General features: G+C 35.2%; 1 pseudogene across 1 annotated transcript in view; it reads left to right on the top strand.

Moving 5' to 3' along the window:
• The window catches only part of LOC143558133 (G-type lectin S-receptor-like serine/threonine-protein kinase At4g03230), a 34,283-nt pseudogene extending 17,683 nt beyond the window's left edge, over positions 1 to 16,600 (top strand). The window contains exons 2-9 of the transcript XR_013139682.1: positions 8,913 to 9,848; positions 9,971 to 10,111; positions 10,207 to 10,400; positions 11,913 to 12,123; positions 12,202 to 12,425; positions 12,815 to 12,941; positions 13,018 to 13,174; positions 16,189 to 16,600. The product of XR_013139682.1 is annotated as a G-type lectin S-receptor-like serine/threonine-protein kinase At4g03230 (transcript). The remainder of the gene's footprint in view (positions 1 to 8,912; positions 9,849 to 9,970; positions 10,112 to 10,206; positions 10,401 to 11,912; positions 12,124 to 12,201; positions 12,426 to 12,814; positions 12,942 to 13,017; positions 13,175 to 16,188) is intronic.
• Positions 16,601 to 17,338: the final 738 nt, after the last annotated feature.

Raw genomic sequence — 17,338 nt, 5'->3', positions numbered from 1 at the left:
CCTGATACTTACCCCAATTATATACTACAGACTTTCGGGTCATACCACTCAATGGTGCGGCTACCTTGGAGAAGCCTTGAATGAAACTCCTATGATAGCTAGCCAACCCTAGGAAGCTGCGTATATCAGTTGGGTTTCGCGGAGTCTTCCAATTCATTATCGCCTCAACCTTAGTTTGGTCACATTAATCCCTTCATGATTGTTTACGTGACCTAGAAACTGTACTTCCCACAACCAGAACACGCACTTTGAAAACTTAGCATACAGTTTCTCTTCCTTCAAAATCTCCAAAACTTCTCTTAGATGCTTAGAATGGTCAGACTCTGTCTTCGAATAAATCAATATATCTTCAATGAATACGATAACCGATTTGTCTAACCGGCGGATATACCCTATTCATCATATCCATAAATGTTGCGGGAGCATTCGTTAGACCCAACGACATAACGGGGAACTCGTAGTGGCTGTACCGCGTCCGAAACGTTGTCTTAGAAATGTATGCCTCCTTCACCTTTAGTTGATGATACCCTGATATTGTATGCGATTGTAATTGATGAAATTGCAAAATGGATTATTCTTTGAATCTTGTAATCACTATTAGATAAACCTATTTGTGGGTTACACACAACGATTTATCAGATAAGACAGAGAATTTCCGCACATGGAATTGAATTTTTTATTGTTCAACGAAGAATCAGAGAGACAACCAAGTAACCTTTATTTTCACATGTCTTTGATCAATCGAGAACACACAAAAACAGGGAAAAAACCCCTTAGACAAAATAATAACCATCGGTATCTACATAAATTGATCCATAATTTTGTTTCTATTAAAATAATAAGGCCTAAATCAATTAACATAACACATAAGCCCAAGTGTTAAAATAATAAATCCAATGTTCATATAAAGCCCAAATAACATTTCTAATTTAATAGAGCCCGCACTCCCGCCTCACCTAACTCGTTTACTCTCTAACGTTATATCCTCGATCAACAAGTTAATCTAATAACACTAAAACAACCAACATCATCTTCATTAGTAGTTCTAGAATAAATGGAAATGAAAGCAGATTTAACCGAGACATGCTAATAGATTTGACTACTATTACTAAATTCAATCTACCAGAAAACCGTGGCACGTACCTTCTCTGCCAGATATGCAAGAAACCCTAAATTCACACCGCCAAGACTCACTTTAGTCACCACCAATGCCATCAATCGCTTCCCACCATGGTGAGTTGAGGCTACAAGGAAAACCTGTCTAATGCCATCAATAGCCGCCTTAGCTTCTATATTCACTACTTGATAAGTGGTTTGATCATCAGATTGGTTGACTTTTCATATACCTTGGGTTGAGCTTCCAACGTGGGTTAACTTGTCAGAGCCACACACAGAGTTGTAAGAGAGTGATAGATGAATTACAATTTGAATCACTAGATGGTTAGGAAAAAGTTATATTTTTTTCTTGGTTGTTGGTTTTGTAAATACATAAATAAATGAAACTTATTAAAATGGTTAGACCACCTGTAGTGGTGGCGGTATCCAAGCGTTTTCCTCCATAACGCCGGGAACACCGCACCTAGGCGTTGGGGGGGGGGGGTTTCTACAAAACGCGAAGGTGGCACGAATTTTGATAACATTGTGTATGGGGAGAGGAGAGAGAGAGGAGGATAAATGTAATTATTGTAGGAGAGTTATGACGTTTTGCCCACTATGCCACCTTTTTCAAAAACTATCCATTGATGACGGTGATGCCACATGACGCAAAATGCCTAAGGGTGTGACGTTTTAACTAAACATGGTCTTATGTGATTATTAGAATAACAGAGATGATTGTGTAGGGGAAGGGGGGGGGGGTAGAATAGTGGTGCGAGGAAAATGAAAGTGGAAAAGAAGAGTTAAGAAATACTTGTCTCCAGAAAAATGAGAGTCACCAAAGGGATGGATTTGGTTTGACATTGACATTCAACGTGAAATAAGGCTAGGGCGTTTTGTGTTAATATATATTTTTTCTTAATAACGAAAATTAATTTATGAAATTTTAATGAAATTTTTGAAAGAATAGTTATGCGAGGAAAATGGCGGTGTAATTTCACACTAAACATGTGATGCTTTTAGTGAGAGTGGTTCTATTTGCAACACAAATGAAACCAACGGAAAAGGCTGATATTAAACTATTAACCTTAAATAGATGATTTGAATAAAACACATGAATGAAAATAGCAGCTAAATTTATTTAAAAAGTTACCTTAGTTACAATATTTTATATCTTAGGGATTGTTTTTTTTTTCTTTTTTTTTTCTAGATCATGAAATATACTAATAAGTAATTATATAAGCCTAGTAGAAACTCTTTTAAGTGTTGATAAATAATGGTGTAATTCTATACCCACAATTTTCACATGCAGGATATTACCGCAAGGCGCGTGACAAGCCATGATCTTAGTCTTTAGTTACACCAAATGACCTCTAAATTTATTTAAAAACCATAACTTGCCCAAAAACGGGAAAACAATTTATGAGTTGAACGATTAAGTTGCGGAAGAATATCATGTGGTAATAAAATCCATAAACCAAAATAAAGTTGTTTAAGCACAAAACAAGCACGACCGAAGGTTAAATACTTGATAACTAAATGTTATTTATTAAATGTTTATGCGAGACATGCATGAGACCTCCTATCCCTGTACCAAGGTTAGTGAGTTCAAATGTTTGTATCAAAAACAAATTCGTTAAACATGTAGATAATGTAGGCAATGTCTTATCACTAGCTAATTCGTTAAACAAATTCGTTATTCATGATACAATAATGTAGTATCCATTGCGACCGAATCTTGACGTGTCGGTTTGTGCCTCCCACCAAGCTTTGTCCTGACTTGGCAATATTTAGGAAAATGTTACAATAAGTCGAGTTTTAGCGTGGGTGGGGTTTGTCGAACCCAGTAGTACTACTTAATATTTCCCGCCAATTAACCGTAGTTAATGGTCCAATGTGCATGAGGCCTATCAGTTTATAAGTTCACTATCTGTAAATGCGATAAATAACAATCTAGAAGATCCAAAAAACGCTTTTTGCAAGCTTTCTCCCCCAAAAGGAGTAAGTAAAAGAGAGGGGTCATAAAACTCACCTAGAAAACATTCTAAAAGAAAGCCAACCGCTAAAGAGAAAATCTTGTACAAGTACCCTATAGTATTACAAGTACGTGAGTAATTTGTAGTGATTCCTAGAACCGGTAGTATCCAAACAATCTTATTGTTTAATAATGTTTTACCAAGGTTTGACTTTGTTGACTTTGACCAAAGTTTGACCAACTTGACCCGACGACATGTTGGTGACTTATTACCAAATATAATACTTTATAAGATGTAGGTGTTATTTAATTCACGAGTTAAAACGATTAACCCGATATGTAAGCTAAGTCATCTTATAGGGCTAGTCATGTAGTAACCAAGTGTTCACTTCTATCAAGTGTTTCTAATCAATCGAATCATATAGACCAATTAGTTTCTAAGTGCCAAACTATGTACAAAACATCTAGCAAGCCAAATAGTGCAGATTTGATCATAACACCCATTATAAATCATACCAAGCCATATTCTATTTGCAAGGCAAATTTTGACTCAACAAAACCTATTTTTCTTCCACAACAAATCACCAAGTTAAATTATGCAAATATTACCACAGTAGCCTTTAAGTCTTAGGTCTTCCGTTCACAAAAATCACCAATATTTTTGTTATATTTCCCCCCTTCACAAAAATCACTAAAATTCATACAAAGAAGCAACGTACATGCAGTTATTTCAGGCCACAAAAAACATTATAAATTCATACAAAACAACTTTTTCAGGTCTCAACAAAAACTAAAATCATATATTAGTCCAAATCATACAAGGTCAACTGGGTTATATTCCTAACTCAATACATGATACTCCAGAAGTGGAATCAACTAAATTGGATTGGTAAAAACTAAAGATAGGCAATTAACAATCAAGACCAGAATACAATCTTTCTAAACAGCCCTGGCATACAATTTGTAAAATCATAAAAACAACTCAATCCATGTCCAAAAATTATGATTTTTAGTTTTCCAGAAAGTAGAATCTTAGTAGTAAATAACAGAATCAAGAATCAATCACTATCACCAATATAACATCAGTTTACAATACCAACAATAAACATATACGAATCTGTCCGGAATATGTTTACAATCTTTTCTCATACAAACTTTGTTTCTAACATGTATATGAACCTAATTCACCAATTAATCATCACTCATACAAACTTTGTTTCTAACATGTATATGAACCTAATACAGAAAATCCATGAAACAATTAGAGTTTTCTTATTCAACCAAAATTCAAGACAACAATACAACTATCATATTGAAAATCTCAATCTTTCAATTTTAGGTTATGATTTCATAGATTAATCTTTGTTTTGATACCAAAACCCATAGGTCAACCATAAAACATGAGAACAATCAATAGCATTAAGTACCTAGATGATTATCAATTAGTCAATAAAACCTTCTTGCACTTGATTCAGTCTCTACCAACATGAATATGAATATTTGTGTGTTTAATTTGAGAAGTAAGAAAATCAAATAGTATATGTGTATGGGGATAGGGACGGCCAAAGAGAAGAGAGGAGAAAGGAGGAGATTTGGCAAATCACAAGTTTCCTTATTTACTTGATTCAAATCTAGTCATCAACTCCATTGATTCCCCTAATTTAAATTTTTGACTCTAAACTTATATTATAACGTAAATATGACATGTAACATTATTAATATTATTCTTAAGTATTCCAAGTAACATGAACATGTATCATATTAGGTCAAGTATCATGTAGCACGCAACATATATCACAAGTTGAATCATCATGCACATTTAACTTATGTAGTAATGTTTATATCTAATTTATATTTGGTTCGCATTTCACCTTTTATTATTTGTAAATTATTTTCATGTTAGGTCACCAGCATAGAGACTCATGTGTGCTCACGTGACAAACATGTGTGTTCTCTAACGGAGTTAACGTAAGTAACCAAGTTTAGTTAACAGAGTTAACTAGAAATTGGCAGTTGTCACAGTGTTGATAACCGTAATTAGGGTTTACAAGAGAGGTTTTTATACTTAAGCAGCATTTATATAATACCGAACATTTACTAATTAATTTTTTTTTAATGTTCCCTCACAAGCAAAAGACGGGAAACGACCTGCGTCTTAGAGCATAGAAGCATAAAACTATGTGTTTGCAGCGGCTTTGTAAAGATGCATGCGATTTGATCTTTTGTGTTCATGAATTGTACCCGTAGGTTTCATTGTGCAACGTTTCTCAAACAAAGTGAAAATAAACTTCAACATGCTTTGGTCTTGTGTGAAAGACTATCAACAATGTAAGTTGAACCAAGGTTATCACACTAGAGTGTGGGAGTAGAAGTTGTGTTTTCCACCATGCCCTCTTAGTAAAGCTTCTAATCAAGTTCACTCGACCACTTTGTTGGCTAGATCTTCGCATTCAAAATTTGTATATGATAGAGATACAGTATTCTATGTTTACGCAATCTACGAGATCTCATTTGAAGCCATGTATATAGTGAATCCTCCAGCCTAGTCAGTACCTGAGAAGGAAAAAAAAGACCAAAATCCCTGCTAGTAAGGAATGTTGTAAAACTCGCTAGGCGGTCCCTAGGCGGTCGACCCCCTTGTAGGGAGTACTCGGAGTACTCAGGGAGTACTCGGCTTGTACTCGGATATCATAAGATTACTAATATCATAACAAAAATAGGTGAATATCAATATAAATAAAAGAAATGCATTTTTAAACAATAAAATAGTCTAAAAATTACTAATCATTAATTAAAAATTGATATTTGTTCTTTAATATTATTTAAAAACGAATTGTGTTTTGCTGTTTTGAGTTAAAAATCGGTCCAAGTTCACCAATAAGATGTGATTCTGGCTGAGGTTGACCACATTTGACCGATTCTTAGTAACTAGGCGGATTTAAATAAACTCACCTCGGCGACATACCTTGTAGTGAGTACTCGGAGAGTACTCGGCCTTGGAATCCTAATTTTACAACATTGCTAGTAAGTATAAGTAAAAGCCTGAAGATGAGAGTTAGAGTTGTGACGCAAGCCAATATCCCTGCTAGTGTGACAAACAAATCATGTGTGGTATAAAACCTATGTGGGAAGAGTAAAACCTTAAGAGGTTTGATAGAGCAAGAAGTAAGAGAAGATGGCTGGCAAAGAAGATACAACAAGTGGATCAACAAAAAATCCATAGTAAGGAAACATATTTCTTCAATGTCCAAATTGACTGAGTCAAACAGTACAATGTTAGCATTGTCGATGGAAACAATCATGAAGGCTTATGGTCTTTGAGAAGAGGAAAGCTCAAAAGGTGTAGATGAAAAAAAGGAATATATGACCTTGCCGGAATATATTTTTCTACAAGTGCAACAACACCTGAAAACGAAGGAAGTATGTGACTGGAGAAAATTTGAGCCCCTAGGAGCAGATCTAATTCAAAAGTCACAACTACAAACATTAAGGTGCGAGTTAGTGACGTTAAAGATGAAAAAGAATGAAATCGTAAGTGATTTTTCTTGAAATTTGGGTAACATAATAGCTAAATTTAAAAGTTTTGGTTCCAATTTCAAGGATAAGATACTCGTAAGAAAATTGCTCAATTCAGTTCCAAAGAAGTTTTTACCAATTGTGGCATCTACCGAGCAATATTTAGAAATTGATAAAATGCCATTTGAAAAAGTGGTAGGAAGAATAATAGCCTTTGACGAACGTCTAGATTTTAAGACTAACCAGAATACGACAGTTAAAGAAAGCTCCTAATGGATAGTAATTTTCCTAATCATTGGAATTGTGGAAGAGGTCGCAATAATAGAAACCATAATAAGAATCAAGGAAGAGAACCTTTCAAAAGAGAAAGAGAAAGAGAAAGAGGAGGTGCAAATGCATGTCATGGAAATGAAAACAAAACTAACTTCAAGTGAAAGGAAATTAATGAATAATGGTCCACTATGAAAACAAGCCATGTTGCAAGATTAGGGTTAAGCGGGTTATTGTTGGGTTAAAGATTTCATTAATTTATGAAGAAATAGTTAAACATTGTTAGGAAAATTTGTTAGTGTAGTTAGGGTGTAAAGTGATCTAGTAATTATTAGCATGTTAATACGTAAATATTATTTATTATACACCGGTACATCACGTTTTTTAGGAACATATGCGCCGGTTCAAATGGAACTGCCGCAACGGTATAGATAACATCACCGGCCAACCTTGTAATAATCCTGTTTCAATACAATATTAGTAATACAAATTTGTTCTTCATAATTACTGTTATTAACATGCTTATCATTTTATTAATTGATTTTGAGGCCTCTAGGCTAGCGGGGGGGGGGGGGGGGGTGTTCTAATGTGAACGCTCACCACTAAGTTTTTGTAGAGTGTCACCTCGTCCCAACCTGTGTGAACCTAAACGAACCCAAATCACTTGTGGTGGTGTTCTATGTTTAAACACTAGAACCCCATGCTTTCCCAAAAATTCAACACCGACTTTGTCCCTCTTTTTCTTGAACCTAACTAGGATTCGCGAACCCGAAAATGATCCGGTTTTGCTAGATCAAGGTAGTTATAGCATTGTTCCCGCACATCCCCCTCGACACGGGTCACCATCTGGGTACGCCCGGTCCCCTAACCCCTCACCCAAGATATATATGGGTGTTGTATCCGTGAGTTAGATTAAAATATCACTATATTCATTACATACATACATACATACATACATACTAAGTGACCAATGTCTCTCACGCTCATCATCATCATCATCATCATCATCATCATCATCATCATTATACTTAGTTAATCCCACCAATAGCAAAACTATGGTAAGGTCTGAAAATGGTAAGAGATGTAGACAACGTTACCTCTACCACGTAGGAATAGAGAAGTTGCTTCCGGTGAAGCCCTCGGCTCGATAGTAGTTTTGCATCAAGCCTTGGACATAATACACCCAACACTCAACCATTGGGACATTGAACGATCGGTTCATGTATCCTTGTCTTTCAGCTATCACATGATGCCTGATTAACCTTCTGTCACTTTTAACGTTATTTTCACGAAATTAATAAAATGACGCCAAAATTAGTGCAATTTCACTTTAGCCCACATGAGGGTTCACACATATATACATTATATGCACGCACCGCAAGCAGGGCGTATCTCACGATCTAAATCTAAACATAATCTTTTTTACTCCAAATGTATTAACATGCTAAAAGAAATAAGATAGAATCGCGTTTAATGGCTACGAGCAGATATAGATTTATACATGAAAAAAAAAGATATCAAAAAATGATATATTGGGATGATAACTAGAGTATAGCTATGAGCATCTTTGAGAAACACCTATATGTTTCATACCTAGCTATGCAAAATGTGTAACGGGGTTTGGGCACTCCATGCCTATCCGCTAAATATTTTATGACTGATTCATACACTTCCTATATATAGATCTATGTGCTTTCAACATACATTAAAGAGGCAGTGCTCTACTCTCATTGTCACATATGATAAACATAGCCAATACTAAAATGAAGTGTTACCCCCTTTAAGGTTTAAGTTTTAAAGTGCAACTTCTTGATAAATACAAATAGTATTGGATAAGAATAAAAAATAGTATAAAAGTTTGTAGCTTAACCAGCTTCTACACACTTTTAGAAATCGGAGCTTTAGTACGACAACAAGTATTAGCGGTGACAGAGATGGTTGCATGGCTGAGGGTTAATTAGGGTTAAGATGTGAGAGGTGACCGTAATCGTAAAGAATACCATCTTGTTATAGATTAAACAATGAACTACAAGTAATGCATACCTTGTTTTGCTAGGAGGCGCTCATCGGATAGCTTTAAAGTTGTTTTATTCAGGAAATTCTGTTCTGATATACATTGATTCAGGAAATACAATATGGGAAAGCTTCTCTTATCCAACTGATACTCTTCTTCCTGGTATGAGATTGAACAAGAGCTTAACTTTGACTTCCTGGAAAAATGCCAACGACCCAAGCCCAGGGAACTTTTTATTCCAAAAGGAAAAGACCAATCAATATGCCATTTTGAATTCAGAAAACACAACATATCATTGGAAAAGTAGAAGTGGGTCAGCGAAGAGTTTTGACCCGGACCAATTGGTCATTGGCGCATACTACTTGCTATCCAACTCCACCAAACGACCATACGAAACAAATTACTGTTCACAAAATAAAACTTACTGAACTACTCTCCAGAATTCTTGCGTCTTCCGGAATTACTCAAGGTTGTTGATGAATGATACATGATATATACAGTATTATACTTGGGAAGATAAAAATAAACAATGGATTTTGGAATGGCACGGACCAAGGAATAGTTGTGGTGTTTATGGTGTTTGTGGAAACTATTTAGTTTGTATCCAGCTAGAAGACATGACTCACACGTGTAACTGTTTGGACGTGTTTGAGCCTAATTTACAAGGAGAAAATTCACTTGGGTGCAAGCGAATAAATAACTTATTATGTAACGCCAATGATGAGTTCCATAATAGGAACCCAATAAAAGTTGAAGAACCAACCCTACAGTTTCTCAATTTTATGAATGAGTCAGAATGCCAAAAACAGTGTCGTCTAAACTGTAATTGCAAGGCATACTCTTATGCACCTGCTAAAGAAGATGAATTAAGAAGCGGTCGTCTTGAAGGTAATAACACTTGTTGGATATGGGAATCTGATTTAAGTAATCTTCAAGCTGATGGAAAACATAATATTTCCATTCGTGTAAATTTACAAGGTACTTCAATATAGGTGGAAACTTTTTACTTTCTTCCCTAATTCTATTTACTTTTGATCTTTTGTCTGTCATTTCTTGTACATAATTTTTGTATTATATTTTGATCATCTGGTGATAATTAGCAAATGGATCTTCTGGTGATAATTTATCATCTTTTAGAACTGAAGTACACATTTTGATCATCATAATGGCAATCCTTCTGATCTTACTATTAGGAAGCCTTGGTTACATATACTACAAGAGATCACTCATTCGTGAAATAGGTAAATAGCTAGCGACCGTCTATTACATGCATAAACTAATGCTATATTGATCAGAACTACTAGATCATCAATGTTGGGTCGTTCACTGTGTTTAGGAACAAATTCGGTGAGTCAAACATACTATAGTGAAAGATGGGCCGTAGAATTACTAGATCTAGATCAGTCAAGGATAGAAGACACAGAAGGCATTGGGGTACCATTCTTTCAACTGGAAAGCATACTAGCTGCAATTAATAACTTCTCCGAAACTAATAAGCTAGGACGAGGAGGTTTTGGAGCAATCTACAAGGTGATAATCACCTACTTATAATAAGTACTAACATACCAAAGTATTATTTTTCTTTCATATATATGAGGTTTGGATGAAATACAAATGAATTTTACATGCTAATTGTGAGAATCATGTACAACTATTATATATACAAGTAGAGTAGTTATTTAATTATATCATGGAGTAATTACTTTATGATATAATTACAAAATTACTTTACTTTATTCTCATAATTAACACGTTAATTTCATTTGTACATTAACTTTCTCATATATATATATATATATATATATATATATATATATATATAGAGCAAGGTTATAATAATGAGTAGATTTTTCCAAAAACGTGTAGAAAGTATGTTTTCATCATTAGATCTAATAAAAACACCGCACAATAAACACTTTCCATATTCACCGTCAAATCAACATTTCTAACGCACTAGATTACTTCTTACACTTCTTAGACACACCCCACTTCTTATTATAACCCCGCCTTATATATATATATATATATATATATATATATATATATATATATATATATATATATATATATATATATATATATATGGGAGGGTTTAATGAGGAACTTCGAAAAACTGAGGAACTAGGGAACCATGTCTTTTACATGTAAAAAATATTATAAATCTCGATTTTACATAAAAGAAAAAGTGTTTTTAGCATAAACTTTTTGGAGCTTTTTCTTATAAATATATTTAAAAGACATTCCAATAAAAAAATTAAAAAATATTTTCTTTTTACCTTTTTTGCTAATTTTTAATTTTTGATTTTTTTAATGAAAACGGCTTCTACATGTGTTTATATGTAAAAGATAAAAAAAAAGATGATGTAAGAATATGTTTTTATGTGTAAAAAATGAATTTTTTTATTATTTTTTACATGTAAAAACATGGTTCCCCTCTTTTTTGTGGTTTACTTTTGAACCTACCACTACACACACACATCATGATAATGTGAGAACCATTTTAAAATTCAGTATTTTGAGAACTTTTTTAGACCATAAAAATATATTTTTTTAAAAATAAAAAAAACACGAAAATAAAAAAACAGAATATTTTTATTTTTCATCCCGGTTTCATAAAGAAATAAAAAAAAATTAAAAAAATATCGATTTAGCAAAATTATACACATATGTATAATTCTTATTTTTTTAATTTTATACATGATATTCTTTATACACATATGTATAATTAAGATAAATGATAGTATACATATATGTACATAATATAAATCGAGATTAAATACAAATATACATATGTGTATAATATCAAGTTTTTTTTTTCTGTTTTTTCGTATAAAACCGGGTTGAAAAATAAAAATTTTTGGTTTTTTTTTTTTTTTACTTTTTTAAAGTTTTTGTTTTCTTTTCGTTATAAAATTTATTTTAATATTTTTAAGAGGTTTTTTTTTGTGGCTCAAAATGGTTCTCAAAGTTCTCAATTTCATAATGTTTTCTTAGGATCCTCACCTTATATATATATTTATATGTAATTTACAATGTGATTAGGGTAAGCTTCATGGAGGACAAGAAGTGGCTGTAAAGAGATTGTCTAGTGTTTCTGTTCAAGGCTTAGAAGAATTTAGAAATGAGGTGATGTTCATTGCCAAACTTCAGCACCAGAATCTTGTTAGATTGGTAGGATATTGCATGAAGGGCAACGAAAAGATACTTGTATATGAGTATATGCCAAACAGAAGCTTGGATGCATTCATATTTGGTTGGCTTTAAAGTTTTATATATACAAATTTAATCACGATATCTAATTTTTTTCTTAAACTAACAGTGTTATACAAAGATGGAGAACCAAAAATATCATTGGATTGGACCAAACGGTTTGAGATTATAAGAGGAATTTCTCGTGGACTTCTTTATCTCCACCAAGATTCTCGATTGAGGATTATTCATAGAGATCTAAAAACAAGCAACATTTTATTGGACAAGGAACTAAAGACGAAATTATCGGACTTTGGATTAAGGAAGGGAAATTGAAGCAACCACTAATAGAATTGTTGGAACCTAGTAAGTATCCAAACATGGATGCTATCATTAGAAGAAAAACCCAAGAACCAAAAGTTTTCTCTTAAATACGCAGCATGTTGCTAGTTTCTCATTCAATTTACATCTAGTGTTACCATGTTCCATAGTTGTGAAAACAAAATGCATACCTTGAGAACAACGCTTAAACTGCAATATATAGTTATTCTTAAAAGTTGGAAAATGATTATTTAATCCATAGACTTTATATCATGCGTAACAAAATAGGCAAGATTGAACATTAAATGTACAAAAAATTAGCATTTGGTTTTTCCAAACATGGAATAAGTTGGTAATTACAATGCTACATGTTTAAATTCATGATTTATTTATGATAATTGTATCCTGATGTTTCTTATTACTTCCTTTTTTAGTGGCTACATGGCTCAAGAGTACGCATTAGAAGGCTTTTTTTCAATTAAATCGGATGTTTTTAGCTTTGGAGTAGTTGTTCCTTTTTCTGTGGGAAAAAGAATACATAATTTAAGCCTTTTAGGTCATGTAAGTAACTTCCTTTTTCTGTTAGCTATTGGCTTGTGAATAAATGTCTAAAGTTCTAATATGCAAGAATTACTAGGCCTGGAATTTGTGGAAAGAGGATATACCATTAGATTTAATGGATCAAAGGCCAGTAGAATCTAGCAATTCCGTTGAGGTATTAAAGTGCATATTTGTTGGGTTATTGTGTGTGCAAGAATATCCAGGCGATCGTCCAACAATGACTAATGTAGTTTGTTAGGATTAAACGCACACACGAAACTGAACACACACACGAAAGCAGTAAACGAACACGAGGATTTAACGTGGTTCGGTCTAAACTGACCTACGTCCACGGGTGGCAACTAGGTATATCTTTATTGAGTGACAAATATTACAAGTACATAATGTTGTTTATATAGAGACTGAACTAGGGTTAGTAAATTATTATGCAAGAAATCTAAACCGGGCAGGGCTTGGGCCCGACCGCCCACACCCGTCTCCTCTTTTGACTTCATATAATAAACCGGGCCAACAAGGCCTACGAACCCAACAATCTCCCACTCGGAGGCCTTGAGTACTCTCGTCTGCACTCCTGATTGTACTTCTGTAATCTGAACATTAAACTTCTTCTAGTTGCCACCGCCTTCTCATCAATTAACCTGAAGGTCCGTTGAAGCTCCCCGGAGCTCCAACACGTCATTCATGGCTGAAACTGCCCCTGACCCGTTCTCTGTCCCTACCGGCTCCCACTGTAACGAACTACCGGATCCTGAGATAACCTGAGAACAAACACTCTCCATATTCAGCAAGTAATTCATTGGAGAGACTTTTACAGCTGGAATACTGGTTTTCTTAATCCACTGTCGACCTGGGACTGTAACTGAAACACGACCTGTGCTCCCACTGTCACGATGTCCCCCAACTGATTTAACCTTCCTAGCTCGTTCATCCTGAATCTTCACTTTGGCTCTGGGTTTGTTACTTGCAAAACGAACCTTCTTCTGCCCACGAGATTCTGTGAACCGGACTTTGTCTTTCACCAAAACTGGATCCACTCCTTTCGGTGACATGCCGACCATATACAATGAACCAATTTTCTTTCCACGAGCAACAACGAGATTCCCTTTGACTACTTTCCACTGCCCATTCCCGAACTTAACATCGTGCCCTTGGTCATCCAACTGCCCAACTGAAATCAAACGTTTCTTCAAACTTGGAATAACCCTCACGTCTTTCAAAGTCCAAGAAGTACCGGCTGAAGTTATCAAATCAACGTCTCCCATACCCGTAACCTCTAAAATATCATCATTCGCTAGTCGAACCTTTCCAAAATCCCCAAATTTAAGATTCTTCATCGTTTCACTACAGTGAGTGGCATGAAACGATGCACCAGAATCCATCACCCAAGCATCAACGTTACTCTCAACACTACAAACCAAAGCCTCATCACTACTGACCCCGTCATCTGTGTCGTCTTCTGTAACGTTCACCTCTTTCTTACCATTCGGTCACTGATTCCTGAAGTGTCCTTTCTCTTTACAACCCCAACATTCAATATCCTTACGAGTCTTAGACTGACTCCTCTTCCTGCTCCCACTGCCTCGCTGTTTTCCCCTACCTCTACCTTCTGTGACTAGCATATTGCCTGATGATTCACCTGAACTTCTGCGTCTTGAATATTCTCCCAGAATCAGATCTCGAATCCCATCGAAAGTAATATTTGTAGACGAACTACAAACTGCAGTCACTGTTTGCGACCAACTGTCGGGCAAAAAGGATAATAACAAGAGGCCTTGAACTTCATCATCAAACTTAATGTCAACTGACACTAAGCGGGACAAGATCGAATTAAGATTATTGATATAAGTTGTAACTGACCCACCCTCTTTCATTCGAGTTGTCACTAGCTCTCTGATAAGATAGACCTTATTCGCTGCCGAAGGCTTCTCATACATGTTGGATAGTGCGTCAATCATACCACGGGCTGTGGTTTCTTTCATGACGTTAAACGCTACATCTTCCGACAACGACAATGTAATACAAGCCCTATGTTTCTTGTCTAACTTCTTCCAATCTGCTTCTGACAACTTTTCTGGTTTTTCATCCTCGAACACTACATCCAAGTCTTTCTGACAAAGTAGTGCCTCAATCTGCATCTTCCACCAACCGAACTTCTGTCCGTCAAACTTCTGTATCGAAACTTTTCCGTCTTCTGCCATGACAATGACTAAAACGAAAAACTGGATAAAACAGAGACAAACACAGCAATCGCACGGGCCTGAACTTAACAACTGTTTTACTGAACTCTGTTAAATAATCAACCTATTTTAAACGCAGCGGAAATACGAACTATAAATCAGAAACTGAAACGATAAAACCTGACAAACGCGGTTGGTACTGGTTCTTGGTTTCTTTAACGCTTCTTCTGACTCGACAACCGTTCTTCTAAAAAAACAGGATCTTGATTTTCCTAGCTTGTGCTTTGCTATAATAAGATCTTGACCCGACCCAAATTTATTTATGGGCCAAACTGTCCCAAGAATTGGGCCACACAAGTTCAACCAAATTGGGCTTACTGCCCTTGTATCTAGCCCACCAAATTAAAAGGAAAAACAATATGGGCTACTGCCCTTTGATTCCACGAGGCCCAAAAAAATGAAAAAAACACTTTTCTGGTCCAAATTCCTTTTAATCTGCACCACAATTCCAAGCGACGCCTTTCTCACCCAAAAGTAATAATTTCTCTACCGCAATCTTTAAATCAGCGACCAGTTATTCTGAACAAATTCCAACCGTCGCGGGGGTTACGGTCAAGACGAAATTAGTGTGGCGGCGGCGGTTTTCTGCCAACGGAACACTAAAACAAACGGCTGCTACCGACTTTAGATATCCGACATACTGGTGCGGTGTGACGGGATGGTTCAACGTGTTCTTCGTGTGATCCGAACCTAAGCTCTGATACCACTTGTTAGGATTAAACGCACACACGAAACTGAACACACACACGAAAGCAGTAAACGAACACGAGGATTTAACGTGGTTCGGTCTAAACTGACCTACGTCCACGGGTGGCAACTAGGTATATCTTTATTGAGTGACAAATATTACAAGTACATAATGTTGTTTATATAGAGACTGAACTAGGGTTAGTAAATTATTATGCAAGAAATCTAAACCGGGCCGGGCTTGGGCCCGACCGCCCACACCCGTCTCCTCTTTTGACTTCATATAATAAACCGGGCCAACAAGGCCTACGAACCCAACATAGTTTTGATGCTTGCGGGTGATATTACAAGCCTTCCAAATCCAAAACAACCAGCCTTTGTAGCTCGTAAAATCTTGTCAAACTCTTTTTCATCTTCCTACAGACCAGATCAAACGGTAAGTATGATTCTCCCAGAAGGGCGGTAAGAGAAGATGGTTATGCTTATCAAAATTTCAGACAAAGCCAAGTATTGACGACAATCAAAAGCGAACTATAGGGTTATATATTAGACTTATAAAGTTCTTATATGCAATATGTTTTAACTGTAATGTACATAAATTATATCCAAGGTAATTTAAAGTGCCGTGTTAAGTATTTAAGTTACTTGGATCATAAGCAACCGGTTTAATTAGACACTTGAAAGTTTATTTTTATAAAGATTACGTGAAGTCAGATTCAGATTCATGGCTTTTGGATTACTTATACACGGTTGAGGCCAATCTAAATTCATGAATGGAGATAATGTTGGATATAATCACACTCAACTCACAAAAACTTGAATGGTCGTTTATTTATTTATTTATGTTTTATTTAGCTGTGTTAATGTAAATACAGTACAAGGGTCTGCAATGTCATTTTAGAATAGTTTTATGTATTATGTCTATCTATATAAACGATGCCGGGTTCGATCAAAACAGCAAACCCACAGTTTCAATATACAAAAGATCTTTGTTGGATCAAATTCAGTGTTTATCGATCTTGTTATATCGACACTTGTCAAGAATTGGTATCAAAGCACAAGAATTAAACAATTGACCAAATCTCTCGTCGTTCCTGTTATCATCAAAATCAGATTGAAGTTCTAATCCACTAATCCAAATCGATCTCAATCATATTCAACAAGTTCTATTTGGAATTCTCATAAATAATCTATAGCCCTAATCGATTGATGCAATTGATTCAAACAAAACATATTGTTTCTATTGAATTCCCAGTCACGTCTCTAAGGATTCCAGTCTATTTCAAGAAGTTCGTTCAATTTAATGTCAGGATAAAATCCATGCAATAACGGTTAATTGTCTAGAAAGATTAACTGAAACAAGAATTTGTAACCCAGAAAAACCGGCAATCCAGGCTTAACGTTTTGTTTTCTTTGTTCATCGTTTTCCTTATTGGAGACAAGAAACTTGAATCAAGATCACTTAAAATCAAG

This window comes from Bidens hawaiensis, unplaced genomic scaffold (genome assembly GCF_021521415.1).
Source record: "Bidens hawaiensis isolate Kalapana, Puna unplaced genomic scaffold, B.hawaiensis_p1.1 tig00019327_1, whole genome shotgun sequence".
Taxonomy (NCBI): Eukaryota; Viridiplantae; Streptophyta; class Magnoliopsida; order Asterales; family Asteraceae; genus Bidens; species Bidens hawaiensis.
This window is presented reverse-complemented; position numbering and strand designations above follow the sequence as displayed.